The sequence below is a fragment of the Aedes albopictus genome, chromosome 1 (genome assembly GCF_035046485.1).
Source record: "Aedes albopictus strain Foshan chromosome 1, AalbF5, whole genome shotgun sequence".
In the NCBI taxonomy this organism is placed as follows: Eukaryota; Metazoa; Arthropoda; class Insecta; order Diptera; family Culicidae; genus Aedes; species Aedes albopictus.
This window is the reverse complement of record NC_085136.1, coordinates 227,202,106-227,217,499: the sequence shown is the minus strand read 5'-3', so window position 1 is coordinate 227,217,499 and position 15,394 is coordinate 227,202,106.

The following is a 15,394-nucleotide window of genomic DNA, read 5'->3' as shown; positions in this document are numbered from 1 at the left end:
GCAAAACTCGATATTAAGCTAAAACTCAAAAACTGTTCTACTTAAAATTTTTTAAGGGTCGGTTTCGAAATCAGCACTAAATTGTGCTTCAAAAACTTTGGTCGTTGACAGAAGTTCACGACTTTCGTTTTATTTTGTAAACTTGTGTTAGATAAGCCGTTTTCTATGAAAGTAGGTTATTTTTTTTTTTTAATAAATGTGTAACCGTTTGATTTAGTGTTATTTATTTATTTATAACTGTAAGGAACAAGAGATAAAAAAGATTGGGTGAAAAAAGCAGACGATCGTGGATGGACGAAATAAACTCTTCTGATGTACTTCCTCATAAAACCTTCATGTGCACCTTTCTGCTTCTAGAAGAAATCTGGCGTTCAATTTGAATAGGTCGTATGATTGCTGTGATTCCTATGTTGATTCGCCCTATTCAAATCGAACGTCAGAAATGTTCTTCACAGTAGAAGGTGTCAACATCAATTTTTCAAAGATCTGTAATTTCGTCATAGTTTATCCAATTGAAATAAAAAGTCCATAAGAATGCAAGTGAATTATATAATTATATAAACCAACGTAGTTCCGAATACATGTCGAAAAACCTGAGGTACCCAGAGTGTCCCAGAATAGATATTTTGAGGAAAACATGATAAAGTAGTAAATCACTTTATTTTGAAACTTCAATCCACCACACGTTGACATGGATAGTTTTGAGACCTGTTCCATCCAAGTAGCAGGCCGGAACCGCTTCCGGTAGGGACCCCGAGGAGATACTCTCAGAATTCCTTGAACTTCACCGTTTGACGTCTCAAAATTCATGATTTTTTATACTGATGTCAAAACGCACTGAACAGTGGTCCAGCATTCAGATTTACGAGGAAAGATGCATTGAGCGCCTTCAAATGATTTTTTAGACAAATATGATTTTCTGTTGTTCATAATAACAAGGCTGTTCGAGTTGATCATCAATATTAACTTCTTTTCTCGATCAGCCTAGATAGCTGTGTAGTGTCGGTAGCGATTGTCTCAATTGGCTAAGAATAACACTACGGACCCCCTGTTCCGGTGGTAAGCATCCACCAACAGGTGATAATAAAAACCTAACCGCTAACGGAGCCTGTGGAGTACCAGGGCACCCTCCACAGTATGTAGTCCTTACTGCGCTAACCGGAGCAATGGTGCAGTGGACCTTGTGTTTCTCCGAGACAATCAGCTGCCCTTCTTTAGTCTCACTTGAGGCTAAATAGGGGCGGGATTATGAAGATGTTGTTAATTAGTTTAAATTTTCACCTATATGGTTTCGCATTATGCAATTTACACAGTGTATTCTGTGTATCCTTGCCTTTGGCGTTTTCCAATCGATACCGATTTGGTTTTATTGTTGCTGTTCTTTGTTGTGCTGTTGTTGCGAGTTTAATCTTACCTAGTTAGGGTAGTGGCTACGGTTAGGATAGCTCAGATCAATCTTCAGCATAAAAGAACAGCAACGATCAATCTTTGCAGACTTATGCAAAATGGTACAGTCCAAGTGGCCGTGGTACAAGAATCTTACTTTCGTAAGGGAAATTACTATCTAGGAAACCTTGTGAACCCGGTTTTTGCTACTTTCAGTAAACATGAAATGGCAAACTCGCGTGTCATGCCTCGAGCCTGCGTGCTTGTCAACAACGCAATAGTTGCTACACTCATCTCTGAACTAACCACCAGAGATGTATGTGCTATCACAATTGGTGTATCTGTTGGAAACCTCAACAGGAAATACGTCTATTGTTCGGTGTATTTACCGCATGATGAACCATCCCCTACGGATGCTTTAAACAAGTCATCGCATACTGTACTTCAAAAGGCCTTCCGCTAATTGTTGGCAGTGATGCTAATGCTCACCATATAATCTGGGGCAGCTCAGACATCAATTTGAGAGGCTCCAGTTTGATGGAATACTTAAGTAGTACAGATCTCGGATTACTTAACAGAGACAACCGCCCAACCTTCATGGTATCTGCTAGAGAGGAAGTGTTAGATATAACGCTTTGCTCTAGCAGAATTAGTAACGAGCTGACCAATTGGCATGTGTCAGATGAAGAATCTTTATCTGACCATCACTATATCTTTTTTGGAAGCTTTTGAAGAAGCATGCCCTCTACGGTCTGTGAAGATCACAAGAGGAACCCCTTGGTGGAACTCTGATCTGGCGAAACTCATGAAACAATGTAGAAAGAGTTGGAACAGACGACGATCGGCTGGTTCGGAGGCTTTGAGGTCGGCTCGCAAGGCCTACAGGAAAGCTCTCCGGTCTGCTGAACGATCCGGCTGGAAAAACCTTTGTACAAATGTTTCCAGCTTGAGTGAAGTCAGTCGGTTAAACAAAATCCTTGCGAAATCTAAGGATTTCCGGGTGAACGAACTTCGTTTGCCAAATGGCGATCTGACTTCCTCTGATGAGAAAGTTCTGGAATGCTTATTCAGCACACACTTCCCTGGATGTGTGGATATTATATCTTCGGATGAACCTGATGTCTTTTCTTGTAGTTATGATTCTTTAGCTTTGGCTAGGAGTATTGTAACTATAGAATCGATTGAGTGGGCACTTAAAAGCTTTGCTCCTTTCAAATCTCCTGGGGCAGATGGGATTTATCCTATTTTGCTTCAGAAGGGATTTGATCATTTCAAACATGTTTTGAAAAAACTACTTGTTTGCAGTTTTGCTACAGGGTATATTCCCAAATCCTGGCGGGATATTACTGTGAAGTTTATTCCGAAAGTGGGTCGTGCGTCGTATGAAGAAGCAAGGAATTTCAGACCTATCAGTTTGACCTCTTTTCGTCTGAAATGCTTAGAACGCATTGTGGATCATCACATCCGTGATGTTCATCTGGCCAACGTGCCTCTTCATGTGAACCAACATGACTTCCAATCTGCTAAGACCACTGTGACTTTTTTACACAAGGTTGTTTACGATATTGAGAAAGCATTCGCCAAAAGCAATCTTGTTTGGGTGTTTTCTTAGATATCGAGGGCGCCTTTGACAATGTGCCTTTCGATGCCATATTGAAAGCCGCACGGAGTCATGGTATATCTCCAATGATTTCCAATTGGATTCATCAAATGCTCAAAAACCGATATACACTACCCGCCATAAATATGGAATCGCATCTTCTAGTATTGCAACACCCCAATTGAATATTGCAGCACCCCACAAAGTTTGGCATCACCTGAAAACCTTATGATTTACTAAACTATATCTCAAAAACCGTATCCTCTGCAAAGTTTAGACCTTCGACAAAGTTGTTCAGCAGGTTTATGACCTTCAAATGGTGAAATGTTTGATACGTAATTCCGCCGCTATGTGGCGCTAGTGTGCATTTACAATGAAGTATTTTGACATGGTTTATCTCATGATTCTGACCACCTAGAAAGTTCGTGTCTTCAGCAATGTTGATCAGAAGGGTTATGGCTATCAAAAGGTGGTAATTTTAGTGCGTAATTCCGCCGCTATGTGGCGCTAGTGTGCATTTACAATGAAGTGCTTTGACATGGTTTATCTCATGATTCTGACAACCTAGAATGTTCGTGTCTTCAGCAATGTTGATCAGAAGACCTATGGCTATCAAATGGTGGTAAGTTTAGTGCGTAATTCCGCCGCTATGTGGCGCTAGTGTGCATTTAAAACGAAGTACTTTGACATGGTTTATCTCATGATTCTGACCACCTAGAATGTTCGTGTCTTCAGTAATGTTGATCAGAAGGTCTATGGCTATCAAATGGTGGTAAGTTTAGTGCGTAATTCCGCCGCTATGTGGCGCTAGTGTGCATTTAAAACAACGTACTTTGACATGGTTTATCTCATGATTCTGACCCCCCTAGAATGTTCTTGTCTTCGGCAATGTTGATCAGAAGGTCTATGGCTATCAAATGATAGTAAGTATAATGCGTGATTCCGCCGCTATGTGACGCTAGTGTGCATTTAAAACAAAGTAATTTGACATGGTTTATCTAATAATTCTGATCACCTAGAATGTTCGTGTCTTCAGCAATGTTGATCAGAAGGTCTATGGCTATTAAATGGTGGTAATTTTAGTGCGTAATTCCACCGCTATGTGGCGCTAGTGTGCATTTACAACGAAGTAAATACTTTGACATGGTTTATCTCATGATTCTGACCACCTAGAAAGTTCGTGTCTACAGCAATATTGATCAGAAGGTCTATTGCTATCAAATGGAGGTAAATTTGGTGCATAATTTCGCCGCTAGGTGGCGCCAGTGCGCATTTACAATGAAGTACTTTAACATGGTTTATCTCATGATTCTGACCACGTAGAAAGTTCGTGTCTTCAGACAAGTTTGTCAGGCGGTCTATGGCTATCAAATGGTGATAAGTTTAGTGCGTAATTCCGCCACAATGTGGCGCCAGTGTGCATTTACAATAAAGTACTTCGAAATGGTTTATCTCATGATTCTGACCACCTAGACCTACCTGTGTGCCGACTATATTTTGCGGGAGTTTCTAAGGGAATTCGAGAAGGAATCCTTTAAGCAAGGATTTCTAAGAGGAATCAACGAAAAATAGCCAGGAGAAATTCCGAAAGATTTTCCAACAAGAAACCTCAAAGAATTCAAGTGGGAGTTTAGAAGAAAATTAGAAAAAGAGTCCCCAAAGGAATTCTAAGAGGAATCAACGAAAATTACCTTAGAGGTATTTCTGGAGGAATGGCAGGATAAATCCCTGAGAGAATTCTAGGAGGAATCCCCGAAGGAATTCTAAGAGGAATCCCCGCAGAAATTCCAGAAAGAATCTTCGAAGGAATCTCCGAAGAAATTACAGGAGAAATTTATGCAGAAATCCCAGGAGGAGCCACCGAAAGAACTTCGGAAGAAATCTTCGAAGGAATTTCGAGCGGAATCCTCAAAGGTTTTTTAAGAGGAAACCCCCAAGAGGAATTTCCATAGGAAGTCAGAAGGCATCCCCGAAGAAATTCAAGAAGAAATCCTCGAAGGAACTCTAGGAAGAATCCACGAATTCTAGAAAGAATTTCCGAAGGAATTCTTGGAGAAATCACCGAATAAATTCAAGAAGGAAACCCTGAAGGAATTCCAGGAGGAATTCCATAGAGAATTTAAGGAATTCCAGGAGGAATTTCCGAAAAAAAATAAAAGAGGAATCCCCACAGGAATTCCAAGAGGATACTTCAAAGTTATTCCAGGAGGAGTTCTCGTGTTAATTTAAGGAGGAATTCCCGACGGAATATCAGGAGGAATACTGGAAGAAATATCAGGAGGAAACTTTGAAGGAAGTCCAGCAGGAATCCACGAAGGAATTCCAGGACAAATCCCCGAAGGAACTCTAAGAGGATACCCCGAAGGAATTCCCGGTGGAATCCACGACGGAATATCAAGAGGAATCCCCGAAAGTATTTCAGGAGGAATCCAGAAGGAAGTCCAGGAGGAATCCCCAAATAAATTCCAGAAAGAATTTTTCAAAGCAATTCCTGAAGGAATCCTCAAAAGACTTCTAGGAGGAACCATCGAAAAAAAAAATTAGATGAATCCTCGAAGAAATTTAATGAGGAACCCGTGGATAAAATTGAAAAGGAATCTTCGAAGGAATTTTAGGGGGAATCCCCAAAGGCATTTCAGGAGGAATCCCCGCAGGAACTTCAAGAGCAAATTCCGAAAATAATCCCAAAGGAATTCCAGCATTTTTTTTTTATTCTTCAACCACTTAATCTAATTTACAGCTCTTTTGTCCACTAGGGCACTGCGTGAGCGATTCCAATTGGCGGCTGCACTTACACTTTGTACAGCGCCTAAATATATTCTATTCTAATTCCACCAATTCTAATTCAAACTGGTAGCCTTTTGCGCTGCTGTCACTTTTACCCTGTCTATGGTAGAATGATGAGCACGATGTTGCTGTGTAGCTTTTGTTCCATTTCCAGTCCGATTGGGGGTCCATTACGAGTTGCCGTTAGCCGATATCCAAGTTTCCGGGTCCGTTAGAGCATATGCTCAGAAGAGGGTCAGGTGTCAGCTGCTCTTGGGGGGAGAGCAACTGACGAAAAATTGCATGTGCCGGGGCTGGGATCGAACCCATGACCATCCACTTATGCGGTGAACGTGTAGCCACTACGCTACGGGCCCCGGCAATTCCAGCAATTCCAGCAATTATCCACAAAAAATTTCCAGCAGGACTCCAGTGGGAACTTCCAAGGGAATTCGGGTAAGAATCTCCAAAGGATTTCAATAACGGATCAACGAAAAATATCCTCTGAAAGAGTTCCAGGAGAAATTCGTGAGGGAATTCTAGGAGGAATCACCGAAGGAATTCCAAGAGGAGTCCCCGAATGAATTCCAGAAGAAATTCCCCAAGGAATTCCAGTAGGAAACCCCGAAGGAATTCCAGGTGGAATCCCCGGAGGAATTCAATGAGAAATTTCTGGAGCAATCTCCGAAGAAATTCGAAGAGGAATCACAACAGAAATTCCATGAGGAAACTCCAAATTGCTGGAGGAGTTCCCGTAGAAATTCCAGGGGGGATCCCAGACGGAATGTCAGGAGGAACCCCCGAAGAAATTTCAAGAGGATTCCTTGAAGGAAGTTCAGCAGGAATTTCCGAAAGAACTCGTGGATCAATCCCCGAAATAATTCCAGGAGAAATCCCCAAAAGAACTCTAGGAGAAGACCCCGTAGGAATTCCAAAAGAAATTTCCGAAAGAATTCAAGGAGAAATCTCCGAAGGAATCCCTGAAGGAAGCCCAGAATGAATACTTCGACGGAATTCCAGGAGGATATCCTGAAGAAATTTCAAGAGAAATCTCTGAAGAAATTACAGGACAAATCCCTGCAGGAATCCCAGGGGGGAGAGGAAACCTCATAGGAAGTTCAGAAGAAATCTCCGAAGAAACTCTAGGAGAAATCCCCGAAGAAATTCCAGGAGGGCTCCTGGAGGAGTTCTATGAGGAATTCCTGGAGGAAATCAAGGAGGAATCTCCGTAATAATTCTAAAAGAAACCATCGAAGAAATTCCAGGAGGACACCCCGAAGGAATTTTAGGAGAAATCCACGACAGCGAAATCCCCGAAAAAATTTCAAGAAGAATCCTTGAAGGAATGCAACATAAATTTTGTTTGTGCACTGATCGCCAGTGCGAAAAATAAAAACCGGCGGCGTGACAAACTGCAGCGTATGGCCTAGGTGATCAGAATCATGAGATAAACCATGTCAAAGTACTTCGTTTTAAATGCACACTGGCGCCACATAGCAACGGAATTACGCACTAAACTTACCACCATTTGATAGCCATAGACCGTCTGATCAACTTTGCCGAAGACACGAACAATCTAAGTGGTCAGAATCATGAGATAAACCATGTCAAAGTACTTCGTTTAAATGCACACGGGCGTCACATAGCGGCGGAATTACGCACTATATTTACCACCATTTGATAGCCGTAAACCGTCTGATCAACATTGCGAAGACAAGAACATTCTGGGTGGTCAGAATCATGAGATAAACCTTGTCAAAGTACCTCGTTGTAAATGCACACTGGTGCCTCATAGCGGCGGAATTACGCAGTAAACTTACTACCATTTGATAGCCATAGACCGGCTGACCAACTTTGCTGAAGGCAAGAACTTTCTAGGTGGTCAAAGTTATGAGATAAACCATGCCAAAGTACTTCGTTGTAAATGTACACTGGTGCCACATAGCGGTGAAATTACGCACTAAACTTATCACCATTTGATAGTCATAGACCGTCTGATTAACTTTGCTGAAGACACGAACTTTCTAGGTGGTCAGAATCATGAGATAAACCATGTCAAAGTACTTCGTTTTAAATGCACACTAGCGTCACATAGCGGCGGAATTACGCACTAAACTTACCACCATTTGATAGCCATAGACCGTCTGATCAACATTGCTGAAGACACGAACTTTCTAGGTGGTCAGAATCATGAGATAAACCATGTCAAAGTACTTCGTTTTAAATGCACACTAGCGCCACATAGCGGCGGAATTACGCACTAAACTTACTACCATTTGATAGCCATAGGTCTTCTGATCAACTTTGCTGAAGGTCTAAACTATGCAGGGGATACGGTTTTTGAGATACAGATCAGAAAGTGATGAAGTCTTCAGGTGATGCCAAACTTTCTGGGGGTGCTGCAATATTCAACTGGGGTGTTGCAATACTGGGCGATGCGATTCCATATTTATGGCGGGTAGTGTATCTTCTCAACATTGCGTCTAGCAGGGATTAGGAAATTGAGTGTTTATGGATGCCTACCAGGGGGAGTCTTGTCACCGCTTTTGTGGAATCTCGTAGCCGATGCGCTATTGAGGCAACTCAATAATAGCGGTTTTCCTACTTATGGTTTTGCCGACGACTACCTAGCATTGTTAAGGTGAAACGGGACGCCGTGTTATTTTTCCTATCTTGCCCCTCTTTCTAACAATTTGCCTCGCGATTTTGAAGATGGTAATCTCGAGACCTATCGCACTGAAGATGCTGAAAACCAATCAGCATATGCACTGCAAGTGAGCATACACAATGATAGGTTTTTGTTGCAAAATATGAAGTAGAATCTGAGATTACCATCTTAGTAGCAACAGAGCAATGCGATGTGACTGAACAGGTAAAGTACGTTGGAGTCATTCTTGATTCCAAGCTTTCCTGGACACCTCACATTGAGTTCTGAATCAAGAAAGCTGGTATGGCCTTCGGACAATGCCGGCGAACCTTTGCTACAACTTGGGGTCTAAAACCCAAGTATATCAAATGTTATCTACACAACTGTTGTTCGGCCAATATTGGCTTACGGATGTCTTATGTGGTGACAAAAGGGCGAAATGAAAACGGTCCAATCAAAGTTAGGCCATCTCCAAAGGATATGCTTAAGGAAAAATTGGAAGCATTTCCTCATTATTTTTGTTTTTGATTTTTCATAAAATATCGAAGCAATATTTTCAAAATCGGTTTTCGTGCACATGTAGGTAAGGATCAAGGTATCTCCTGAATTTTTTCCAGGTGGAAAATGTTTTTCGTTTTTGCAGAAATCATTTTTTGTGAATTTTTGTTAAAAAATGGTTTCTGCAAAAACTAAAAACATTTTCCATCTGAAAAAAAAATCGGAAGATATCTAGATCCATACTCAATATGTGCACGAAAACCGATATTAAAAATATTGCTTCGTTATTTTATAAAAAATAAAAAAAAAAACAAAAAATGAGGAAATGGATCCAGTTTTGCCTTAATGGCGATGTCTGGAGCGTTCTCTTCAACTCCAACGGCAGCGCACGAAGTTCTCTTTGACGTTGCTCCACTGCACATAGTGTGGGTCATCGGAAGCGTTTTCTCAGATCAAAGCTTTTTTGGTTTCGTTTCGGGTCCTGAGTATCTGTGCATAATTTGAGCACGATCGGTTGCGTCTACACTTTGCGCATTGCAATTCAAATTTGTATGGGATTTTGTATGAGAAAACATACTTTTTTTGCATTTTAGCCATAAGTTGAAAAAAATTGTCTGAAACTTTTTAACCGATACTGTAAATTGATAGCCTAGGATGTTCTGAAGAACTTTGTTGAAGACCGCAAAGCAATCCGATGCTTGTGAAAATAGTCATGACCAACGAACCGCATGCATGTGTTTATGTTTTAACATGTAAAGGAATAACAATAGCAACAAAATCATGATGTTTCACCAAGCAGTGCCAACGCTATAACTTTTTTCATAAGCATCAGATCACTTCGCGGTCTTCAACAAAGTTTTTCAGGACAGCCTAGGCTATGTTTTCTGGGCTCTCGGATAATCAGTTTGGCTTCCGGAAAGGTCGATCGACGGTGGACGTTATCAAGGCCGTAACCGAAACGGCCGAGATAGCACTCCAGAAAAAAGCGTAGAGGAATTCGTTACTGTGCGGTAGCCACGTTGGATGTGAAGAATGCGCTCAATAGCGTCAGTTGGGCAGCCATTGAAATCCCAATCCAACACCTAGGAGTCCCGGATAGCTTACGCCGCCGGATACCAGAGAGCTATTTCCATAATAGGGTGCTACTCTATGACACGGGCGAGGGCGAAAAGTGGTACAACATCACCGCGGGAGTACCATAAGGGTCCATCTAGGGCTCGGTACTATGGAACGCGGCGTACGATGGCGTATTGAGGCCCACACTTCCACCGGGCGTAAAGCTTGTCGGCTTTGCCGATGACATTACCCTCACGGTTTACACCGAGTTGATAGAGGAAGTAGAACTGACAGCGGTGCATGCAATTGGCATAATCGTAGACTGGATGAGGTCTCGTCAGCTGGCACTCGCACACCACAAGATGGAAATGGTGGTGGTGAACAACCGCAAGTCTGAACAACATGCGGTGGTCACCTCAGGCGGGTGCGCGATCAACTCCAAGCGCTCCTTGAAGCAACTCGGAGTCATGATCGATGCTGAACTTTGGCAGCCACGTGGAATGTGTTTTCAAGAGGGCAAGCATGGCGATTATGATTTGCAATCTGACCTAAGAACTTCTGTAACACGTAAATTTTTTGGAAAAATAGGGTTTTAAACACAAATTTCATATTTTCATAGAAAATAAACTACTGTCTTTACAATTTTAATTTTTTTTATCTGCTCATCTCAACTAATATTTGTATTTAATAGATTTTCATATACTGATTCGGAATCTGACCTATGAATTTCTGTAACACGTAATTTTTTTTTAGAAATATAGGGTTTTATTCACAAATTTCAGTTTTTCACATAAAATAAAATATTGTTTTTTTTTTCAATTTTCCATCTGCTCATCATAACCAATATTTTTATTCAATAGATTTTGATCCACTGGTTCAGAAACTGGCCTAAGAGTTTCTGTAATACGTAAAATTTTTAAGAAAGTAGGGTATTATTCACAAAATTTCATATTTTCAGAGAAAACTTAATATTGTCTTTATAATTTCAATTTTTTCATCTGCTCATTATAACTAATATTCATATTCAATAGATTTTGATCCATTGAGTCAGAATCCGACCTAATAATTTTAGTAACACGTATTTTTTTTTTTTTAGAAAAATTGGGTTTTATTCACAAATTCCATATTTTCATAGAAAAAAGACTATTGTATTTACAATTTTATTATTTTATTTGCCCATGTTTTCCAATATTTATATTAAATAAATTATGATTTGCAATCTGGCCTAAAAATTTCTGTAACACGTAAAATTTTTGAGAAAAATAGAATTTTAAATACAAAATTTCATATTTTCATATAAAATAAACTACTGTCTTTATAATTTTATTTTTTTCATAGAAAATAAACTACTGTCGTTATAATTTTAATTTTTTTCTATCTGCTCATCTCAACCAATATTTGTTTTAATAGATTTTCATATACTGATTCGGAATCTGACCTAAGAATTTCTGTAACACGTACAATTTTTGAGAATAATAGGGTTTTATTCACAAATTTCATATTTTCATATAAAATAAAATATTGTTTTTATAATTTTCAATTTTCCACCTGCTCATCATAACCAATTTTTTTATTGAAAAGATTTTGATCTACTGATTCAGAATGTGGCCTAAGAATTTCCGTAACAGGTAAAATTTTAGTAGGGATTATTCAAAAAATTTCATATTTTCATATGTCTTTATAAGTTTAATATTTTTATCTGCTCATCTTAACCAATATTTGTATTTAATAGATTTTCATATTCTGATTCAGAATCTGACCTAAGAATTTCTGTAACACGTAAAATTTTAGAGAAAAATGGAATTATACAAAAAAAAAATCATATTCTCATAGAAAATAAACTGTTGTCTTCATAATTTTCATATTTTTATCTGCGCAGCTTAACCAATATTTGTATTTAATAGATTTTCATATATATACTGTATATATACTGACCTAAGAATTTCTGTAACACGTACAGCTTTTAAGAAAAACACAAAATTTCATATTTTTAGAGGAAATAAAATACTGTCTTTAAAATTTTATCTCCTCATCTTAACCAATATTTAATAGATTTTGATCCAATGATTCGGAAACTGACCTAAGAATTTCTGTAACCCGTGAATTTTTTGAGGAAAAATAAAACCCCATTGTAGCGCAGGTTAATTAGGTTGTTACCCAGAAATGTAAGTAGATCATTTTTTTTTGTATATGCTATTGCATTAATCGAAATATATTTGCAACTTTGAAGCTGCCCAGTTTGGCAACTACCCAGACTGTGTTTTCCTTTTACTTACGCCAACAATTATTTTTCTTAAAAATTGTACGTGTCACAGAAATTCTTGGGTCAGATTTCCATAAATCCATTAAACATAAATATTTGTTAAGATGAGCAGATAAAAAAAAATAAAATTATAAAGACAATAGTTTTTCCATGAAAATATGAAATTTTGTGAATAAAATATTTTTCTCATAAATTTTACGTGTTACAGAAATTCATAGGTGAGAATACAAATAAGTGAAATAGAATATTTTAAAAATAAAATATGAATTAAGATGAGTAGATAAAAACTTTAAAATTATAAAGACAATATTTTATTTTCTTTGAAAATATGAAATTTTATGAATGAAACCCCATTTTTCTCAAAAAATGCACGTGTTACAGAGATTTTTAGGTTAGTTACCAAATCGGTGGATGAAAATCTAATAAATACAAATATTGGCTAAAATGAGGAGATAAAAAATTGAAATTAAAATGACAATAGTATATTTTCTTTAAAAATATGAATTTTTGTAAATAAAACCCCATTTTTCTCAAAAAAAATTACGTTTTACAAAAATTCTTAGGTCAGATTCTGAATCAGGGAATCAAAATCTATTGAATTTAAATACTGGTTATGATGTATCTGCTCATAAATCTGCTCAAAAAAATATAAATATTAAGACAACATTTTGTTTTCTATAAAAATATGAAATTTTGTGAATAAAACCCTATTTTTCTCAAAAACTGTACGTGTTACAGCAATTCCGAAGTCAGATTCGGAATCAGCGGACCAAAATCCTTCGGAAATGGATCAAGTGGTCAAAGTGCGTGATCTACTGTCGACCAGTGTTATAGCACTATCGAAGATAATGTCAAATAGCTCGGCAATAGTCTCGAGTAAGCGTAGACTTCTCGCGACAGTAGCGGTCTCTATACTACGGTATGGCGCTTCTACATGGTGGAGCACGCTAGTGGTCAAGCGAAACGTAGAGCGGCTTGAAAGTATGCAAAGGTTGATGGGCCTTAGGGTCATCAGCGCATACCGTACGGTGTCAAAGGACGCGGTATGCATGCTGGCGGGTATGATGTCCATAGCACTTGTGGTGTCAGAGAACAAGGAGTGCTTCGCGAGACGCGGCACAAGAGGCGCGAGACGGATTGCCAGAACATCGTCGATGTTGAAATGGCAGAGGGATTGGTCATCCTCCAACAAGGGTAGATGGACACACAGGTTCATACCGAGCGTGTCCAAGTGGACGAGCAGGCCCCATGGCGAGGTGAATTTTCACTTGACACAATTTCTGTCAGGCCATGGGTGCTTTAGGTGATATCTGCACAGATGCGGACATGCAGGCTCTCCTACGTGTCCGGAGCGTGCAGACTGCGACGAGACCGCGGAGCATGTGCTCTTTGAATGCCCACGCTTCGTGGAGCAAAGGTCGAGTATGCATGAGGTATGCGGTAGAGATATCACTCCCGACAACATTGTTGAAAATATGTGTACGGGGGAGGACAAGTTGGATGCCGTTTCTTCCACGGTATCTCGAATCGTCCTTGAACTACAGAGAAACAACAGCTAGTTGAGTTGGCTCCCTCTCCCCATCCAGGAGCTTGAGCCCAACGGGTAGTCTATGTACTAGCCAGGGCCCGAGACTCCGGAGAAGAGCGAACAACTTAAGGTGGTAGCAGGTGGAACGCTTACCATTAGAATGTACTCATTGTACGAAGTTATCCCCCTTCTCGAAGCCATCCCTAACGGGCGTACCGCGAAGGTAAGGAAGAGAGAGAAAGAAGTTTTAGTGTTGACTCCACATCACCTGAAGACCCACTTCTTGGGTATCTGTAGAAGCAGCAATGTCCAGTTTGAGTTTCTCATCGAGAAACTGTTTTATAGTTCCTGCACTCCGTCGAACGGGAAGAACGTCAGAATTGACGATTAACGTGTTTTTTCGTACAGCATTCATTGTTCACAACTAACAATGAAGCTTCACCGCGTATTGAAAACGAGAGCCTTACTTATTACCTTACCAATCAGGCTAAGGCCGGGGTGGCCTCTGCTGTACATAGTAGCCGCCTCCATTCCACTCGGTCCATGGCACCAGGGTGCGATGACGTCACGAATACGATTCCCGCATCTTACACTAATGTTTAGGGAACACAAATGTATTGTCAATGGGGGAACCCAATTGATGTTGGCTGCAAACAATCCTATTGGGTGGGTATAGGGATGTCATATACGTGGTCCATGGCAGTTTGTCTCCAGTTCCGCACTCTGCATAGGGTCCGCAGATCGTCCTCCACTTGGTCGACCCACCTAGCTCGCTGCGCTCCACGTCTTCTTGTACCGGTCGGATGACTCTCGAGAACCATTTTAGTCGGGTTGCTATCCGACACTTGATGACGTGACCCGCCCATTGTAGCCTCCCGATTTTCGTGGTATGGACGATGGTTGGTTCTCTTAGCAGCTGATGCAGCTCGTGGTTCATTCGCCTTCTGCAAGTCCCGTCTTCCATCTGCACTCCGCCGTAGATGGTACGCAACACCTTCCGTTCAAAAACTCCAAGGGCGCGTTGGTTCTCTGCACGTAGGGTCCATGTTTCGTGCCCATAAAGGACGACCGGTCTAATCAGCGTTTTGTAGATAGTTAACTTCGTGTTACGGCGAACTTTATTCGATCGTAGAGTTCTGCGGAGTCCAAAGTAAGCACGATTTCCTGCCACAATGCGCCTCTGAATTTCTCTGCTGGTGTCGTTGTCGGCGGCCACCAGTGAGCCCAAGTACACGAAATCTTCAACCGCCTCGATTTCATCATCGTCGATATAAATTCGCGGTGGCGGGCACGCTGGAGCCCTTTGCCATCATGTACTTTGTCTTCGACACATCAATGACTAATCCGATTCGCCTGGCTTCACTCTTTAGTCGGATGTACGTTTCCGCAATCGTCTCAAATTTACTAGCAATAATATCAATATCATCAGCGAAACCAAGCAGCTGAACGGACTTCGTGAAAATCGTTCCACTCGTTTTTATCCCCGCTCTCCTAATTACACCCTCTAAAGCAACGTTGAACAGCAAGCACGAAAGACCATCACCTTGCTGTAACTCTCTTGCAATCGGTGATATACGGCGGCATAAAATTTCAGAGAGTATCTTGTAGGCAGCGCTCAGTAGTGTGATCGCGCGGTAGTTCCCGCAATCC